The 21,480-nt window shown below is 42.4% G+C and overlaps 1 protein-coding gene across 5 annotated transcripts in view; it reads right to left on the bottom strand.

The window, feature by feature from the left end:
- The window catches only part of APBA1 (amyloid beta precursor protein binding family A member 1), a 189,707-nt gene extending 173,958 nt beyond the window's left edge, over positions 1-15,749 (bottom strand). For 2 of the 5 annotated variants that reach the window (XM_019730532.3, XM_019730551.3), the window contains exon 1: positions 15,616-15,749. The gene's annotated coding sequence lies outside the window, so the exon portion shown is untranslated. Of the gene's footprint in view, positions 1-15,306; positions 15,459-15,514 lie in introns of those variants that run through there. The other 3 variants (XM_074330535.2, XM_019730527.3, XM_019730543.3) reach the window with 3 other exon arrangements.
- Positions 15,750-21,480: the final 5,731 nt, after the last annotated feature.

Below are 21,480 nucleotides of genomic sequence, written 5' to 3'. Positions count from 1 at the left end.
TTCATATGCTGAAGCCCTAACCCCTAATGCGACTATCTTTGGAGACAGGGCCTGCCTTTACTAAAGTAATTAAGGTCAAATGAGATCATAAATTGGAGTCCTAACCCAACATGACTGGTGTCCTTATGAGAAGAGGAAGAGACATCAAGAATATGCACTCATGAGAAAAGACCACGCGAGGACAAGCGATTAGCCAGCCATCTGCAAGCCAAGAAAGAGGCCTCGGGAGAAATCAAACCTTTTGACACCTTGATTGTGGCCTTCCAGCCTCCAGAACTGAAAAACATAAATTTCTGTTGGATAAGCCACTAAGTCTGTGGTATATTTATGGCAGCCCTAGCAGAATAACACACCAAGTAAAGAAGGCTTCAAAAAAAAAAACTCCAGGAGCTCGATACAGGCCCTCTGGAGCTTGTGGGACCCAGGTGTTGTCGTCTGGCTGTTGCTTCGAGAAATCTAAAAGCTAGTGCGAGCTAGCAGGACAAAGACAGACGGTGTTGTGTTCGCAGCAAAAGGCACGCCTACTGCCAATGGAACAGGGGTGTGTGTTTCCTGTGGTCATATGTGGGTTCCACAGAAGCAGCCTGCTTGAGCAGGAGGAGGGCAAGTTTAAAAGTAGATGTGTTTAACACCACTACACACTTACAAATGGCTTGAGCTTCGTGAATGGTATGACACCAGGTGTTGACGAGGATGTGGAACCACAGCAATTCCCACAACCTGCTCTAGGGTGTGTAAATTGGCACAACCATTTTGTTCTTTTGTTTGTTTGTTTGTTTTGGTTTTTGGGGTTTTTTTGGGGGGTACAACCACTTTGAATAACTCTTTGGCAGTATCTCTAAACTTAAACATACACCTATTCTATGACTCAGCAATTCCCCTCCTACGGAAATGAGTGCATATGTGCACCAAAATAAATGTACAAAAATGTTCACAGTGAAACAACCCAAACGCCCTTCTGCAGGAGAATAAACTCAATGTATTCACATAATGGATTCCTAAATAGCAATAAAAAGGAATGAACTAGTTATAAATACAACAACACGGATGAATCGCTAGAATAATATTGAACAAAGAAGTCAGATACGAAAGGTTAAATACTCTATGGTTCCATCTGTATAAAGTTACAAACAGGCCGAACTGTTATGTATGGGGATAGAAATCAGAGCAGTGGTTACCTCTGTGGTACTGGTTGATACTGACTGGGAATGGACATGAGGTGGGGCAGGTAGGGGCGGGGACCGTTCTGTATCTTGATCCAAGTGCTAGCTATATGGGTTTTCAGATACATGAAAATTCAACAACTGTACATTTGAGATTTCTGCTCTCACAGTGTTCACGTTACATTGAAATTTTAAAAAAATCAAAAATTAGGTGGGAGTGTGGAATTTCATTATAACTCTGGACTGTATTATGTGATTAACAGACTGGATTGGACATTTCCCCACTTAAGAATAACTGGGAAATCTAAGGGACCTGCCCAAGACTTTATTCCAATGGAGAAGAGAAGACTGGTAAGTGGGTAGGAAGGAGTCATGTGAGAAGAACCAGGGTGGGTGCTATTTGCACCCTACTGATTTGGGTCCATCAATAAATCTGTTATACACAGAGGGCAGTTTCTTTCACTTGAGATTCCTGAGCACAAGATGGCATTTTTTGGAGCTTGCCAAAGTTATTCCTTAGGTTTCTGTTTACTAGTCAATTGCCAGGATTAACTTTGATGTGATAACACGGGAACCATGGTTCATGCTGATATCAGCAGTTTACTCACCTGTGTCTGGTGTTACTCCCAAAAACACTGGGAAAGAAAGAAGTCCCCTTGTTTAGCCCAAAGATACCCACAATAGCTACTAGCTCACATTATCCAGATAATGGTTATAACAGACTGCAACTATTTCTTTTGGCTAATACAAAACTTTGCTAGATAATACGTAGATTGACTAATTCTCAACTATTAGCCTATTTTCATGAGGTGACAGGATGTAAATGTCTGAGCATATTGAGCATATGTGTGTGCATGTGAGGGGGGGGGGAGAGAGAGAGAGAGAGAGAGAGAGAGAGAGAGAGAGAGAGAAATCATTCCAAGATTCTACTTTAGCTTTTGGTTTGGGTGGTTAAAGGTGGCAAAATAACCACATATATATTTTATCTTTTTCCTCTCAAGACCCTGCTTAATGCCTATAAAGGATAGATAAGGTACAAACCCACAAAGAGAATATCCCAAACAAGAGACTTCAACACATTTCTTTGGAACTGACTGGACTGCAGAACCCAGGATGAAGCCTCACAAGAGACGGGAACGGAGAAGGCCCTGGAAACAGGTGATTCACAGGCACTTGGATCCCAGCACTCTGCTCCGTGCAGCAGACACAGCACCAGAAGCCAGCAGCTACTCCTCAGGGAAAAGACTGGCATTGGGGATTCCCAGTGAAGCACACGACCAGCTCTCTGCCTGACCACGCCACAGAGAAGCCACTGGTCAGCTGGTGGATAATGTCGGGGTCCCGCCCAGCTCCTCACCCCGTCCACAAGAAGAGCTTTAGGAGGCTGCACTGCCTCTGCCACTTCACATGAAGAGCCAGAAATACCTGAGAAGTAATGCTCCCCTCTCCTCCACCCCTCACTGTCCCATTTCACCCAGGCCTTTACCCAATAACTAACAGGTATGTAGTTTGAAAAACTGACCCCACTGACTTTGGTGGGGACAACCCTGAGGCTCATTTACAGTCCAGGGTTCCCCTTAGGACTTTGTGATTGCACCATGTTTCACTGCTTCCTCCTCTCCCTTCCCAGGTGCCCGGGGAGCATCTCCTTAACAGAGCAGAACCCACACACACCAACCCTCTTCTCTGCGTCTGCTCTGGCGAGCCCAACCGAAGACCTCCACAAACTGTGACACCTGATACAGACCTCCGGCCCGCTGCAGTCTCAGCACTACAGAAGAATGGACAATCGACGATGACCAGACATTTGCTGAAAACCTCCAGTGTGGAAGGGAGTGATCCATATAAGCCACACGACATAAACAAGCCCACTGTAAGTCCCCAAGTGGGAGAAGGGTGGCGGGTGGTAAGAAAGAGGAAAATTACATCAGAAAGAAGTTAAGATTCGCAGTGCAGATAACCTAATGAATGAAACCTTAATCATCCACCTTCATAAGCAGTCTCCCTACTTCATCAAGGGGAGCCTCATTCCACATGAGAAACTGCAGACAGATGGTTAATTACCTCCCCACTGCCTTGGAGTTCTCGGGTTAGCCTGCCCCCTCCCCCTCTGCCTCCATCTACTAAGGGTAATTTTGAAAACAGTCTTCGCATCACCAGTAAGTAGTATGTTGTGTCTCACCTAGAGCAGCTCAGAAATAATAAGGAACAAAATCCTGAGCCTCTCTGCGCCATTCTTCTTCCCCAAGCAGGCTCCAAACACCTCCCAGGACTTGAATGTAATAATGCACTTCTAACACTGGCTTAACATTCCATCTTCAAGGCGAGACAACATCTACCAGAATGGTAACAATTTATGCCAAGTCGAAAGCACACTTTATAATTTATTTTACACCCGCGGTGGATCTTTTTTCCATGTTACAGCAAATTAATATATTTTGGCAGACTAAAAAAGTCAAATGCTTATTCGAAAGCTGACTTAATTGTTCCTTCCTTAACAAATTTTAATAAGGAGTATATACTATTGATAATTTTGGTTCCAATTTTCCAGCATATTCCTGTTCTCCCACCCCTTAAATATACACACATGCACATATATATATATATGATTTCCTCATGATAGAACAGAGAAATATATTCATCATAGACTATTTGAAAAATAACACACATGCATACAGTGCTGTAATTCCACCATCCAGTTTCTGTCCACCTCATTTTGAGAAGAATGTTTTAAATTCATGTATTTCCTAACAACTCCATTCCCAGGCTTATATTTATTAAGAAGTAAAATGGGAGCTGTGTTCAAGGCTTTGCTCTTCAGAGATGTGTGCCATTCCTTAATACATGTTGGGATAATACATGTATCAAAGATAGAGACACGATGCAGAGATAAAGTACATTCTACGAGGTCCTCTTCATTTATATCCAAATGCATCGAGTTCTGGCATTTTTGGGGAAAGCACAGCAAAAAGCAGGGCTGCTGGCAGCTGAGACAGAAAAGCACGTCAGCTTCCAAAACTCCTACAGTGACAGAATGCCCCAGGGACCAAAGCTAAATGTTTGGCTACTTCAGTTATTCTCTAATAACCCTTTTGATGCTGAAAAGTTGGTTTGGTTTTGCCAGTTTTTTTCCCCCTTCTTTTTTCCCTGAAATTCTTTTCCTTTTATGGTTAATGGGTAGGATGGGGTTGGGGGACGGACTTTAAGGCATAAATCTTAAAGTCCTTAAATTTAACCACAAAATGTTAACTCAGTCATTCCTAATGGTTTACTAGAGAATAAGCAGAATTTCTATCAAAGATGGAAAAATAAGACACATAGAAAAGAAACAGATTTTTTTACCCCTATTTATTCAACAAATATGTATTCAGCATATACTATATATGTGTGTGCATATGGATACTAGCTACCGTGTTTGCCCGAAAATTAAGACCTAGCTGGACCATCCGCTCTAATACGCCTTTGGGAGCAAAAATTAATGTAAGACTGGTATTATATTATATTATATTACATTATAATATATTATATAAGACCCGGTCTTATATTACAGTAAAATAAGACTGGACCTTATATTAATTTTTGCTTCCAAAGATGCATTAGAGCGGATGGTCCAGCTAGGTCTTATTTTTGGGGAAACACGGTATATGCTATTCCCCTTCCCAGTGCTAAGGGAGATGAAAAAAATGTAGGTGGAGGTGTATATTTTGGAAGTACAAGAGAGACATGGAATAAAGCGGGCATGCATCGCTATCGTCCAAAGTGGACTGTGGTTGTTTGCTAACAAGTGGTACAAAGTGCTGTGAGCATTTACACCAGGAATCAGCAAAACAAGTTCCATGTGACAAATCCAGCCCATCACCTGGTTTTGTATTGCCTGAGGGTTGGGAGTAGCTTTTACCTTTATAGATGGCAGGGGGGAAAATCAAGTGACGAATCAAATTTGTGATACTGCAAGTCCTATGAAATTCAAATTTCAGTGTCCATAAATAAAGTTTTATTAGAATACTGCTATGCTCACTGATTTACATAACGTAAACGGCTGTTCTGCAGTACAACAGCAGAGCTGGGAAGTTGTGACACAGACGGTATGGCCTGAAGAACCCACTTACTCTCTGGCCCTATACAGAAGAAGGTTGTTGCTCCCCGGTTTAGAGGAACGAGATGTCACTTCTGTCTGAGGTCATTATGAAGGAAGTGACACATCTACCTTACCTTTCTATAGCCCTTTATATCGCTTTGACTCTCCCAGCAGCCCTGTGTGGGAAGAGATAGAAAGGCCAGGCATCATCATTTCCGTGTACAGCTGGGGAAGCTGAGGCTCAGCCCAATCTAGATACCTGTTCGATGTGGGCAGCTAATCAACAGCAGCACCATGTTCTAACGGTTCTAAGCCTTCATTCACCCCGTGGTGCCGAGAGTGGAGAGACTGCAACAGCAACACACCCACACAGACGTCCCGTATGGGACAGGGGCCTAATAAACAAGCAAGTCCAGCTGCGTGGGGGAGGGGGGGAAGGCTGCTGTGCCTCAGGAAAAAGGAGACTTGGGGACCAGGGGCTGTTGGGGCCTGTTCCTATCCCTGGATCTGAGGCGGGTCCCCCATTTCCTGTCCTTTAGTCACAGAGAGAAACTCTGAGAGCCTCAAAATCCAGTCTGCATGTCTTTTCCTGATACGATTATGAAGAGTAAATGAGATCATTATGAGAAGCAAATGAATTGTCTGTACAGTACTAAGCACAATGCCTGGCATTTCATAGTTGTGACGTTCACTTGTTTGCATTAACTGGATGGGGAGCCTGCTGAGGTTTCAGAACAGGAATCGATACATACTTACCTTAGACAACGAGGGAGCCATAACAGATGCCATCACACCTGAACATGAGAATAGCTTAGACTTTCATACTAATACTATAGAAACATTGCATCTGTGGAACAAATTCTAGCTGCTTTAGGAGAATATTCCCCTAGGTATTAGCTGAGGAAAAAAGATTCTTGTACTTTCAAGTTCTTTGGGAAAGAATTGCGTATAAAAGCTATTTTCAGATTCAGGAAGAAATATATTCGCTTGAAACTGAGAATTAAGTAATTGAACTGAGCATGTAGAACTCCCAGGGTTTGGGGGGGTGGTATCTTGGGAAAGAGGCAGGAAGGGAGAAGGACAGGAAAGAATTGTGAGGAGAGATTAGCCAGACCAGTGAGTAATCAGCTCACCAATTAGGTCCGGGCCCAGCCACTGGGTACAGTTTACACAGCCCTGGAAAAGCCACTTGATTTAAGAAACAATCCATTCATCTTACTCTACTTTCCATTTTCCACACTAATAATTTCTTTTTTTGGAAATAAAATATTTACTCAGAAATAAAGTTTCCCTTTAGGATTACTGTGACATCATACACCCATACTGCCAAATATACAAATATGCTAACAATCTGAAGCAAACGGGGAAAAAAACCCAAAAAACTTCTGACATGAAATTATTTCGCACTATAAGGAAATAAGCACTCTCCTGATGGATGTAATACAATAGAGTGTTTTTAAAACTGCATTGTCAGGACCCATTAGTGCTGAAATCAGTTTAGTGTGTTGGCAAGCATATAAAATAGAAAATAGCAGAGTGTATCACATATAATAAAGGACAAGTATTGTTGAGTGAAACTTTGGTTTCAGTGATATGTTCATGAGTGTGTGTGTGTGTGTGTGTGTGTGTGTGTGTGCGTGTGTGTGTGTTTACATATACTTATCTATACTGCTAGGCTATGATGTAAATTGTATTCTTACTAGGGATCATGGTCAAAATGTTTATAAGTCTCCAAAACAGAGTGATCTACTTTAGAAAAGTCCAGTATACAAATCCCAATTCATTGAATAGCCACATTAAGGAATAATGATTCCTGTTAAATGGAATTTCTTTAAATGACAAGCTCTTCCTCTGCATTTACAATACAGTACAATTTACAGAGGGGAAAAAAAGGATTTATGCATGTCTTGTCAAATATATCAGTTCTTTAAAATATGGTGTACCTGTTAATACAAAACGGATCTCGAGACACAAAATTTATCAAAAGTCAAAAACATAAACGATTGCATTGCTCAGAATGATGGCTAATGACTTCCTTTATGAAATAAACCATCACTGTATTTTTCACACTAATTCATCCACCATGGATTAGAAGAGGAGGAGGCTGGAGAGGAAACTTAGTGGGTGGGGATGGCTTTACCACCACCATCCCTCAACAACCTACATGATCACGCTACATATGTAAAAACTAGAAGAGATTTCTATTCTCCCCAAAATTATATTTCAGAAAACAGAAATTCGCCTTACGTTTGAATCTATATAAAGTCTCCGATATTATGAGGCATTCTCTCAACTACTTTTTTCCTGAATGCCATAAAGCAAAAAGCCTCTTATCTCCAAAACAGCAGGGATTGAAATCAAGCAATTCATTAATGCTGGATGTGACAGTAACTGATTTTAAAGGGAGAAACCATGTCCAAAACATATTATTTTGTAAGACTGAAGATTTCATGAAACAGAGATGTTTCAAAGGTTACTTGAGAACTATTTGGACAAAATAGCCTGAAACAACCTCAATCAATATTAGATAAAGATGCTTATGGAGGTCACAGGGTTGAAACAGGATAGATGAATGAATGAAGAAGGCCAAGATTTCAACTCCAATTTCAGTAAATATTCCTTCACAATTGACTGTACTGTATGTCCTCATACAAGTCACACATGGGTTGTAGGGATCATGAATATACACCTACAGGAAGAAAAGAAAAATACAAATGTCTTTGTTATTTGAATAGGCACACAGGGCTTGGAATAAAGTTTGTACTGGCAGCATTATACAGAAGTTCTAGAAGGATGACATTTCAAACAAGTTAGATAGAAATATATACTCTAAAAGTAGCCTAATAATGAAAAAGACTCATAAATCAAAGAAGTACGTGAAACATTTGAATAAATTTCATAAAATGTGAAAGTAGAAGGATGTCGTATTTCTAAATGATTAATTTTATATGTAAGTTTAAACATATGTAAGTAAATTAATAAATTAAATAGACATTTCACTCTTTATATCCCGAAAATGTATATATTCTAGGTGACATAAAAACTTTTTAAAACCATCTCCTTGGAAAATTGGGGACCACCTTATAATTGAGGTTACCTTATACATGGGCATATATGGTAATCTGCATCTCAGATAACTGAGGATTGTCAATAGTTTGCTTGTGAGTGAACTGAACTATAGATAACTATTGCAATACATTAAAATCCCTAAATTAAAATACCAATAACTTTACATCCCCATGACTATTTTGTAACTACCAATTTGTACTTCTTAATCCCTTCACCTTTTTTACCCAACCCTCCAACCATAGGGAATATAGTCAATAACGTTATAATAACTGTATAGTGCCAGGTGGGTACTAGATTAATTGGGGGATCGCTTGATAAATTATGTAGATGTTGAACCACTATGCGGTACACCTGAAAAAATAAAATATAAAATAAATATAAAATGAATGTCAACTGTAATTGAGAAAAAGAATTAATACAGAATTAAAAATACCAATAACTGCTATCACGCCAATTCTTTTTTTTTTTTAATCACGCAATTCTTATCTGTTAGAAAATTCTCTCTGACATCTCTGTGCCATGTGGAACGATGCTGTTGCTGCCCTGCCTCATGTCCCCTCCACCCACTTCTGAGTTCACCTACTGCCCTGATGGACACTTACCCTGCACACTGAATGCTTCCCACCCCCAGCCCACTCCGCCTCTCTGCTTATCTACCCGAGGGCTTTCTCTGGTGCCTCTGGAGCTTCCTGGGCTAATGGCAGCCCTCAAGTGCTGGGCATTTTCTGCTCCCAGCATTAAACGGTGGATAAACATCCCAGTTTACCCACTGCTTCGTGGGAATCAAAGTTCATTCTACATGATACCAGCAGAACCAAGCCTCCACTGCCCACCATGGGAATCTTCTCATTAGCCTACCTCCTGTTGGCTTTCTTTCCTCCTCTCACTCACTCACGCTTCCTGGGCTCACCCCCCCACCCCACCCCCCAGTAACTTACTTGCACCCAAGCCCTTGTCTGAGGCCCTGCATCATGTGGCTTCTTCAGCATCACGTGGCTATTTTGTGTCCTCTTTGAAAAACAACTCTCTACAGAAATCAAGGTAAAAGAGCTTTACCCTCATTCTTTACACTTAAATTACTTAGGTCTTTGGGGATGTCTCATCCATTCCTTTCAATGCATATTTGATGATGCTTTACTAATGCAAAGCGTTTTTCTGTGGGTTGTAGGGTATACTCACTCAGATGAACAAAATATAGTTCTACCCTCAAGGACCTTACATGTGAGCGTGGGATATGAAACATGGAGGAAGAAAAGAAACCCTATAACTACATAAAATTCAGAATGCAGAAAAGTGATGTGGCACTTCCCAGAGAGGGATTATTTTCAGTTGACTGGTATTTCATCACTACCCAGACAGAGCCACTCTTCAAGTTTTCTAACGTAAATGTTTGACTGAGGACATCCATCTTCGTATAAATGCAGCACTGACTCACCCAGTTCAGCCCTAACATGGTTTGTGGTGATACAGCCTTCTGGGCCACTGATTTAGTACCAAATGGCAACGCATTACATTGCAGGGTCCCTAAGTGACCACTCCATCTACCAGATGCAATAGGACATGGCCAGGTGAAGCAAGGAAACCAGTGAGGCTTCCCTGCTGTTCCTTGACCATGCCAAGCACGTTGGCACCTCAGGCGCTTCCTTCTGTGTATTCTGTCTAAGGCCGTTCCCCCCATGAGCTGCCTGGTTCACTCCTTCATATCTGAGCTCTCTCTGCTCAAGGCCCTCCCTGACCCCCCTATAGAAAGTAGCATTATCCTCTTCCCCACGTTGTCGCACCCTGTTGCATTCCCTGCTTTATTCTTCATAGCACTTACCACCACCTGACATAGCACATATTTGCTTATTTATTAATTTCTAAATCTCTGCCCATTAAATGGTCAGTGATGGTAGGGACTTATTCCCCTCCCTCCCACTCCCCAACCCCAACCCTGCTGTATCCTTTGCACCTAAAATAGTGTCTTGCCCAGAGAAGGTGCTCAAGGAATATCTATTGAAAGAATGAATAAATGATTTCATCACGAGAGCCTCAAAATCATCACTCACCACAGTTGAAATTCCATGAACTCATCTGGAACCATGACACAGACCCTAACTCAAGGATTTAAAGCGTACACTTCAGATTATTTTGTAAGACAAAATATTTTTTTGGTAAAGCTACAACATATATAGGCAGTATGAATAAATAAAATTGTTTTAATTCTATCAGAAACTTGTATAGGCCATGGAATGCAATTCTTTCAATATCCACAAGGTATGTAAGACATCCTGAAATTTTAGATCTCAGATACTATAAAAAAAAATAAATTTATTCATGTATTCACGTGACAAATATTTATTGAGTGCTTATGCGAGGTATGGTGTTGGGTGAGGTGCTATATTTGATTTTTCTTTTGAAAAATAGACTTTACACTTCACTGTAAAGCCATATCCTGTCATTATAGATAGGGAAATCACATATTTTTTAACATACTTCTGCTTTTTTCCATTATTTTTCCATAAGCTTTATTTATTTAAGTCAGCAATCCCTGAGAGAAAACAGTCACAGGAAATACTCCACAGGGGGAGTCTTTTATTCCGCTAATTTTAAAGGTAAATAATTTTCTCTTTTCATTGAGTTTAAGGAAAGGAGCCACCATTGTATTTAACGACATTTAATGCTCACTGCTACAAAAATTACATACATAGTAGTCAAACTATAATTACACAGGGCTAATTAGTTCCACTACAAAGTCATGCTCTCCAAACACAGAAGGACCTCATAGCTGGGTGATAGTCTTTTATTCACCCCTAACTGACTCACTGCTGCATTTCCACAGCGCACACTCCAAGACTTTCTCCTTCTACTCATGGTCTCAACCTGCCTACCTGTCTTGACTTTATACTTAGAACACTATAGCTAAATTCATTTTGTTCCACCTCAAAATCCCCGTGCTTCCGTCTCAAGAATCTTTCCTTTGCCTTTATCCAGTATGCGTCCCTCTTCTTGAAGATTCCATTTCATCACTTTAGCCTCTCCCTTACATTTTCAATCTCTCTTCCCTTCAATGGAGTCTTCTCCTCTATTTATAAAGTAGGCTCAAGCTTTCCTACCCCAACAACATTCCTTGCCTTCTACTATTGCTATCAGTTTGATGCATCAAACTCTCCTTCCTCTTCACCGCCCGACTTATAGAAAAAGAAGTCTGTCTTCACTACTTCCCATGTACATCATCCCACACTCTTCAACCCCATGCATCCTGGCTGCCATTTCCACAAAGATAATCAAGGAAAGCCAGGCATCAAATGCAACGGCCTCTCCTTCATTGCACCCCACCCCTGTGGCGTGTGCTGTCTGAATGACGTATGAATGATGGTAGCTCCCCTTTCCTAGCTTCCATGACACCATACTGTTTCCACCATTTTTCTCCAACTGCCCTTTATTTAATATAGTTCTACTCTTCTTTCTCTTTTCCCATCCAACATCCTCCAAGGTTCCTACCTCTACCCTTTGCTTCTTCTTGCTCCATTTTGTTTACTGGCCATTCCTGAGACATCAAAATTGCTCCTAAATAGATAACTTACTGATCTCCTTGTAACTCTAACCTCGCTGTCTGAAGACCAACACCTGCATGCTAGTCCCTTCATTTGGACAAAACCTGTCATGCCCAAAATGAAACTTCTTTTTTCTCCTCTTCCTCAGCCTCCCCTGAACCTTCTGACAACGACCCAATCATTCTCTCAGCTGAGGCTGACAATGACCTTTGATCTCCCTGCTCAGTCTGAAGATCATTCCTGCACTCTGTCTAGAGTCTATCTCTTCCTCTTCATTCCCACTGCCTCATTTCCTCTTTCCCCTGATTTGACTAGAATCTGTCTGGTTTCCCTACTGCCAGTCTTTCTTCATTTCATTACATCCAACACAATGCGACAAGATCATCCCCCTAAAGCACAGATCTGGTCCTGTCCATCCTCCTCCTTGGAAACCTTCCATGGCTCCCAAGTACTTACTGAATAAAATCCGCATACAAGTTGCTGGACAACCTTGAGAGAACCTCTCTTTTTCACCTCCTACCTCTGTCATCACATCTCTTGGCATTCCCTAAGCTCTAGCGAAAGCACACTATTCTTTGTTCTGGGTGCAGGCACACGCCTTCCCACCTCTAAGCCTTTGCTATGTGTGCCCTTCCTTCCCTGCCAGCCCAAATGCCACCTGTATAAATGCAGACCAACAGCTATGTCTTCCACGTAACCTTCCCTGATTCATCCATTTGAAGTTAGTATTGTAACCTGTGAACTCCCACAGCACTGCAGGAAGATGGCTTTTTCAGCACTTACTCTTTTCCCACCATCTTTGTAGTTAGTTACATGCGTGCTCTCTCTCCTCCCAGGATCTAAGTCTCCTTATTCTTCACATCTTAAGCTCTGAAAACATTTCCTAAGCCCTATCAAAGGTATGTAGGCCTGAGATGTAGTAGGCAACTAACAAATATTTGGAAGTTAATGATGGTAACCCAGAGAGTTAACTGTGGATTTCAGGCTTGAAATGATCTCAATTTTAACAACAATTAGTTTTCCCTTGTAAACTACAAGTCTCATCTCTCCCCCTTGGTGCCATAGTTTATTCTTTTTGGCCCCACAGGTCAATTTTCAAATGTCTTTTATTTCCAAGTCTTGAAAAACAAACTTCTTTAAGAGACGCAACAATGGAAAAGGAAAGCATTAATACTACTTTAAGTGAAGAAAACACATCAATTCAAAACAAATGGCTGGCTGCAGGCTACAGCAAAAGGTACAACTGTTTATCAGACTGAATTACAGGATTCAACCTTACTAGTCCAATCTTTAGAGAAGCCAGGCATTGCATTTTAAAATTACCACATTTGCGTTAGAAAGGAAATCACCAATTCCTGAGTCAATTCAATTTTACTATTATGTAATTATTTTTCTAAACAGGTTATTTACCTTGCTAATTCCTAATATTCTTAAACTTTCTGGTAAGGTGTTTACATCTCTGGATGTTACTTGCAAATATAAAGACAACAACCTAAAAAAATAAAAATAAAAAACCTCTTGGAATGCCTTTTAAATTCCTTAAGTACTTTTCTCAGAAAGAAATTGGCAGAACTCATAAGAGAGTAAAGAACTAAGATTCAAAATTCGTTTTTATAAATCTATCCTTAAATGTTGGATGAGCTCCAACAATCTCACATTAAAATTTTAGAAGGCTTGACTTGAGGGACATAGGGAAGTTTAATGCTCACAATTTCAAGAGCACCTGGTTTACGTATCATCATTAATAACGAGAAAATAAATGGGAAGAACAAAAATGTGTATTATTTTCAACGTAACAATGATATGCAACCTTTGCTAAAACAAAATTTTTAATAAAAGAAAAAGAGAAAGAAACCCCTGATGCCACCATGTTGTATATTACTTGTGTAGTTATGACTGCTATGGGCTTTTCAAAGAGGACAGGGGCAGCCAGTTTGGATTCTGACAGCAATGCAGTAGAATTTAAGGTGTTAGGGTTCAAACATGTTCAAAGCAGGTTACTCTAGTCACACAACATTTTAATAAAGAAGTATCAAGATATTAAGTTAAAGGTGCTTTTATTCCCACCAACACCACAAGAGAAATACACAGGCATTGGGAAGTCAAACTGCAGTGGCCACACATAGGAATCTACTGTCTCCCTTCCTATCTGTCTATCCAACCCCACACGAGCCTATCTTTATTACGCAGAGACAATTAAACAGCTATAGACTCTAGATGCAGTTTTGTATCCTGGCTCCCACTGGGTGACTTATTGCTAGCCTGACATTTTCCAAATTCCCTACTAGCAGGTTACATTGGCTAGGAAAGCAGACTTCAGCAACCCAGGACCCCATCACCTCAGGTCTTGGGGGATTTCAGTTCTCGAATGATACATGGCACCACCTACCCATTGTGAAAGCTGGGAGAGTGGATATCACTAGCAATAGTAATAAAGTATCCTTTTTCCTAAGGAAAACACCCTGCCTGTGTGATGATGACCAAGGATGTACCAAACATTTCTCAGTACGATCGTTTTCTTCTTTTTAAATACTCCCCCCACTACCAAATATCTCTATACATACCTCCAGAGTTCATTGTACAAGAACCAACATGAAGACCACCCATTCTTTAGCCATTAGGTTTCCAGTGTTTAAATGTGGAAGGGGAAGGTCTAGTTGACATTCAAAGTTGTGAGAATTGAGAGAGGAATATGGCCATTAAAGACCCTTCTCCTTCAGGTCAGACAAGAGATAAACAATAGAAACTGCAGAGTCAGGGCGTCTAAGACCCTTACAGAACAGGCGCTGAGGAGAAAAGTGTCACAGGATGGAAGGTCCTTTCAAAATCAGGGACGCCAGTAAGCCCAGAAGGGGTAACCATTATCCTGTTTCACTGCCATGCGCCCAAAGCCATATACACACTTCCCCATCCCCATGTCAAGAGGCCAGAGAAAGGGGAAGTGAGAATCTCTAAACCCGGCCATCCACACGCAGGACCTGAACAGAGACTGTACTCAGAGTTGCAGGGTAAAAAATTAACAAACACTGTCCCATAGTTAGCGGTGACAGCAAGTCAGGGCACGAGCAGATCTCTGGGTTTGAGCGCAGTTGGGGGAGCGTGGATGCAATCACACGAGTACACACACTCACACACGGGATTTTACAAACCCACCCCTACCCCACTGCCTCCCTCCACACTCACAGACCAAGTGCAGCCTTCCCACTTCATCGTTACCATCACCACTCTTCCTCCCGGAGAGTCAGCTGAGAGATGAGGGATCCTAGCGGGGATTCCTGGAAATGTCATTCCCCAACACCTTTGGTCCGCCACCCCCAATCCCCTGGGCTGTATCTTTTACACACACACACACACACACACACACACACACACACACACTCCTACCATATCTGTCATCAGGCCTGCCCGCTGCCCCCAAAGCTCTGCATCTCAACGCGCATCGGACACCAGGCGTCCCTACCTTCAACGTCCCTTTTCACCTCCCCGTTGGCTCGATGGCTAAAGGAATTGCCTCCTGGATGTCACCGGCTGTCCTTGCTCATCAGCACTATTGTTCCACGCAACCCCTCTCGCACCCGGGGGCGCCCTTCGGCGAGGAACCGGGATCCGTCGGGGGCGGCATCAGCGCAGGGCACCCCCATTCACCCACCCCTCCCTGGCGGTGGTACCTTGCCTGACAGCTGGGTTCGCGGGCCCGCAGGAGCAGGCGGCGCTAATGACAGTGTTGGTGCCAAGCCTGGGAATAAAGCTCCGCTCCAGCCGCTCCTACCTCCAACGCCACCATCTTCTCCCGGCGCCGCCGCCGCCGCCGCCGCCGCCGCCGCCGCCAGGACCGCAGCCGCCCTCGCTCAGCTCCGGCTACGGCTCCGCAGCCGCCGCTCGGGCCCCTCTGGTCCCGCGGCCCCACCCCCTTCTCCCCACCCTCCCGCCCCTCGTGACGCGCGCCGGGGCCGAGCCGGCCGGCCTGCGCGGGAGGGTGCGCAGGGGGAGCGCGCGCGCACACGCCGCGTGCTAGTTGCGCCCCTGCCTCCCACGCCCACCCGCGTGCGCGCGCGGCGCGGGCCCGAGGCAGAGGGGCGGCGTCCTCCTCGAAGCGCGGGTCGCAACGCGGAGCTCCAGCGCGGGTGGGTGTAGGGGGATCTGGGGCCTCTCGACGCCGATCGCGCCCCGGCTTGCGCCCCTCCTCCGGCTCCCGGCCGGGCGCACGGAGCGGGGAAGGTGGCTGCATCCCCGAGGGGACTGACAGGGACCTCCACCCTCGGTGGAATCCTACGGAGGTCTCCGGTTTCTAGATTAGCTGCTGTGGCCAATCTCTGCGCGCAGGAACAGACCACGCTGCAGGACCACCAAGCCGGGCAGCGGCGTCGGCTCCTGCAGTATGTTCTCTGTCCTTAGTTACTTCCGAGCTTTCCCGCTTCCCAGGTCCTTTAAATAGTGCCTGCGCCTCTCGGCCTGGCGGCCGACGGTGTCTCTGAAACGCGCTGCAGTTCTGCGTTTTCTCTGCTTGGGGGCGAGCTTCTCGGGTTTGGGTCAGAGCACGGTTGGCCGCGTTTGCAGCCTCCGAGGGGCACTGCCCAGGCTTGCGGGAAACGCAGAAAGCCTATGGATTATGATGCCGGGAAATGCTCGGCTTGGTTTTTCTCCCCGCTTCTCAATTCTGGTTGATCACAACTTAAAGTGTATTTGAACCTGGCTTAGGGCGTCAGCACCAGATATAGCTGGGAGGGAGGGAAAAAAAAGAGGGAGGGAGGGGACCTTTGCGGCAAGGACCAGGTGGCAGGTGCTGTGCACTAATGAAAAGCACTGGGCTGGACGGGCCTCGGGAGACCTGGGTTCTGGCGCCAGCCTCACCTGTAATTGGCGGTGTAATGTGAGCCAAGTCATTCCCCCTCTTCGGGACACAGATTTCTCAGTAATAATGTTATATGTCTATAAAGCCTTAAACTTTACAAAGCCCTCTTCATACACATATTCTCATCTAGTAAAATGAAGATAAGCCTTGGTTATCCAGATCCGTTGGAAAATGGATCTTTTTCCAGACCGCGTTTCCATATTATTTTAAGCACAATGCCTCTAGAAAAAATCGGGGGGCGTATCCTGAAGCGTTTTCAAAGTCTTGTATTTTAGCTTTAAAATTCGTATGCATTTTGCGTTCTACTCCATAATGAATCTTTTTTTTTTTCTTTAATAAAACAATAGCTTCCCCCTCCCCAAAAGATCTCTTAGTAAAGTTGAAATGTAATATAGCAGGAAGATGTATCATGCTTGTCCTGTGACATTACTTTTTTTTTCAGTAAATACTTATTCCGTGTGTATTCCAGACATGGTCCTGGTTTTCCTAGAGACCACAGAACCCTGGAAGAAACAGGTATTAAACAATCAACTAATATTTAAGTGCAACTATGATCAGTTCTCAAGTGCAAATGTGCTAAGGGTTCACAGGGAAACGTAATCTAGACTCCAGGATTAGGAACGCTTTCCAAGGAAATGACCTTTCAGGTTGCCCAAGAGAGGCAGCAGTGAGACACTTCAGGCAGAGAGAAGGACAAGATGCAGAAGCCCACCAGGTGGGGCTGAAGTGAGAGGGAGTGTAAAATGTGCTGGAGAGGTGGGCAGCCGCAGCCAGACCCTGCAGGTCCTTGTGGGCCATTTTAAATAAGGGTTTTTTTTCTTATAAGAGTTGGGAGTGGGTGGTCATGATCACATTTCAGTTCCTGAGAGGTGGGTGAGATTCCTATGTGAAAAACCGATTCATGAAGGGTAAGGTCTGAGCTGGTGACATCCCTGCTTACGCTACTTGGTGAATGTTCAGGTTTTTCAGTTTCTACCCTAACTGCTCTTTTGCTTGTTTTCAGTTCTTGCCTCCACTTTCACAGGTACCAGTTTGGGGCCCGGGGGTGGGGGTGGGGTGGCGGGCTTCTAGAGAGCGTCTCTGTAATAGTCCCTATTCTGTTACTTTTAATCTGCTGTGGTTTTAGGAAGGAAATTAATCTTGTTAGAATTTCACGTTAAGTAAGGCATATAGATTCTGACTGAGAGGCTCTTTTTTGTGCATACACTTGGTGCCATTGGTTTGTTATGTCAGAGATCTTTCTGCTTTCTTTCTACTTTTGTGTTGTGTTTCAAGTGGGGTAAAGTTCCTTGACCCATGAGTGAAATACACATTATTGCTTTAATAATCCCTCCCCCTCAAATCTTGCATCACAGGATTTTTATGCCGATTAAAGAAAATATGTGAAATTACTCTACAAAGCATTAAGTGCCATATAAAGAAAAGTAATAGTTGTTATTATGGCAGCTTAGAGACCTCCAAAAGTAATTAGTTACTAAGTATTCATATCTGCCAAACTCTTTCCTTCCTGCTTCCCCTGCCTTTCCATAAAAAATAGATATGCCTATTCCTCATGGAGAGTATGACTCATCGTCTTAAGTGCTCATGTTGCTCTTTGTGCCTTGGCCGGCAGGAAACTCAAAGCCAAATTTGCAGGTCATTGTAGGAAATGGGTGAGTCCATATGGCATTTATATCTATGTCTGCTCTTCCTTTGGCCTTGTTCTCATATCTACAGTTTTCCTGTGCCTGCTTTATTGGTATTTTTCTACTTTATTATAGGTATTATAAGCCACTTCAAATATTTGTATCCACCTACTTCTTTTAACAAGGGGTCAAAACTGCTATTCAATGTTTCAGAAGGCATTATATAAAATAATGGCTACCTGCCATCCAGTGTAGCAGGTAACAATACTATAGACACTGTGCCAAGCGACTTGAGTATAAATGAAAGCCACATCCAGCATGGCATGTAGATCAGAAGTCACTGTGCAATGGCAGTTTAGAGCCTCATATTACAGGCAAACTCAGCTTTGTCTCCCACTGGCTCAGAGATAATTTCCTTTAGTGTGATCTCTGAGGTCCCAACTCCTTCGGCCTGCCCTGTCCGTACAGGTATATCTTACTGGTACAAGTACTGTGTCACTTGGGAAGAGGGCAGGGATCCATGAACTCTTATTCATTTAGCTTTATTTTTGTCAGTGAAGATCCAAAGATCCCAGGACTCACTAAATTTATTAAAATCTCAAAGAGTGTGACCATGTCATGCAGCCTCTCATGTGATTCTAGACAACCAAAACCAGACTTGTCTCTTCTGATAGCAGTAGATACCTTTTCCTACATTTCAAATTCCTTAGTGATTGATTACCTTCATTCTCGCTCAGTCCTTGCATTTAAACTTAGGAATTGGGGTTGTATGTAGGAAAAACACTCAACCTTCAGGTAATGAGGTTTTTCTTGAGGATTTCAGTTCTGCTAATAAGTGGTAGTCCTGCAACCTTTCTAATCTACAGAATAGCCATTTTTGTCAAAGGATTTAAAATGTGTGAACAAAATAAACAATTATGAAATGTACGGGTCTGACAATTAAGTTCGTGAACTTGTTGCAACGATGTTGCTAACCGTTTTTGATATCAGACGGATTATTCATTATGGATTTGTACCAACTGGACAAACAGTTAACCAAGTTTACTATTTGGAAGTGCTGAAAAGGCTGCATGAAAAAGTTAGACAACCTGAGCTTTTCGCCAACAATTCGTGGCTCTTGCATCACGACAATGCACCAGCTCACACAGCACTGTCTGTGAGGGAGTTTTTAGCCAGTAAACTAATGACTGTATTGGAACACCCTCCCTACTCACCTGATCTGGCCCCCAATGACTTATTTCTTTACTCGAAGATAAAGGAAATATTGAAAGGAAGACATTTGGATGACATTCAATACATCAAGGGTAATACAACGACAGCTCTGATGGCCATTCCAGAAAAAGTTCCAAAATTGCTTTGAAGGGCGGACTAGGTGCTGGTGTCGGTGCATAGCTTCCCAAGGGGAGTACTTCGAAGGTGACCATGGTGATATTCAGCAAAGAGGTACGTCGCACTTTTTCTAGGATGAGTTCGCAAACTTCATTGTCTGACCTTGTATGTATTCTAAACTTCAATACATTTACTTTTATATGCTGATTCTTATCTCAGCAGCGTTTTCTCTGGACATAAATTTTGTCCTGGCTTCAGACAGACCCTCGTCTCTTCCTTTCTACTCCCTAAACAGGTTAAGCTCCCCCTCTCTTTTCTCTTGAATCATATTCACTGCACCCAGAATTTTGTACTATGGCGATCCTTACCATTGGAAGACATTGTGGTGCCACACAGAGTAATTCTACTCTGAAAATGAAGTTTCTGAATGAAGAGGGTCATGGGAACATAATTGCCTTTTTAAAATGGTTATATACCCCATCCCTGAACCTATCTCCAGAGCCAGTGGCATGGCTCCCACTCGGGGAGCTGAGTCAGTCCTCCCCAAACCACATGGCTGATTGAGGACAGAGCAAGACCTAGGAACCGCCACGTGTGGGAAATAGACTACCCCGTTCATCTCAGGCTTGTAATAGTGAAAAATGAAGAACTTTAACCTACAATAATAAGGGAATTAGCATATAGATTGACATATCTTTATAATGTTATATCATGTAATATTAAAGATACTACAATCAGCTTTTTTTAATAACAGAAAAACTTAGTTCTTGTGAAAAAATTGAGTTCTTTAACTGAAAAAATCTGGATACAAAATTATATAGGCCATTGATCACGACTATTACAAGTACACAGAAGAAAAAGTACATCAAAATGTTAGAATAGTCAAGTCAAAAAGTAGGGTTATTTTCCTCTTTCTATGTCTTGGTAGTTTAATTTTTTTTTTTTGGCAATGTACATATGACCTTAACAACTTGAAAAAATAAGATTATTTAAAATGTGGCTGTAAAATTTACAACATTACCACCAGATGCCTTAAAAATAACTGTTGGGTCACTTTGCATTTCTAGTGTATTTTTTTCCAGATTTGATTTATCCTTCCAGGCTTATTTCAGATACCATGTACTTCAAGAAAACGTTTCCAGACTATGTTGCTCTCATTAATGTACCCTATTGTCTGAGCATTTGTTTGTAGCATTAGCAGCCTTACGGCCTCTATGCAATGTCAAGCTATAAAGAGACAAAAAGTGATAAAATTGTTTGCTCATTCTGTTTAACATCTGCTTATATACATTGTTTCCCAGTTTATTTCAGTGGTAAAATATCTGAATATTTTGGTCATCTGGTAGGAACATCATAGAATATGGATATGTTTAATTCACCCTACAAACTAGAAGCAATTTTACCCAAAGAAATGATCACTGCTTCTATATACAATAAATATAACATTATAACCAGGAATATATATCCTTGAAAATAAGAATCTGTGAATCCAGCACTCAGCAACTTCAGAAAAATTTTTCTCTCAGTATGTGTTTAGTACAGAGTTAGATTTTTTTTTGTCATCTTATTAATAGATACCTGGTAGTAAACACCAGTGGTTTAAGATGTGTAGGATAAAAATATAAAATGGAGAAAATTTGAATAACCAATTTTTTTCTTTTACGAGTTCAAAAACCAAGAAATAAGCTACCATTATTCTTTTTTGGCAGAAAACACCTCAGTGCTGTTTCTAGAATAGCACTGACACATGGAAGCATGACTTAAAATCACTGCTCTATTACTGTTTTCTGTTAGGTATTTTGTTTAAGGTATGTTGGTATCACCTCCC

Source organism: Rhinolophus sinicus, chromosome 16 (assembly GCF_057876585.1).
Source record: "Rhinolophus sinicus isolate RSI-liver-muscle chromosome 16, RSI-T2T, whole genome shotgun sequence".
Taxonomy (NCBI): domain Eukaryota; kingdom Metazoa; phylum Chordata; class Mammalia; order Chiroptera; family Rhinolophidae; genus Rhinolophus; species Rhinolophus sinicus.
This window is presented reverse-complemented; position numbering and strand designations above follow the sequence as displayed.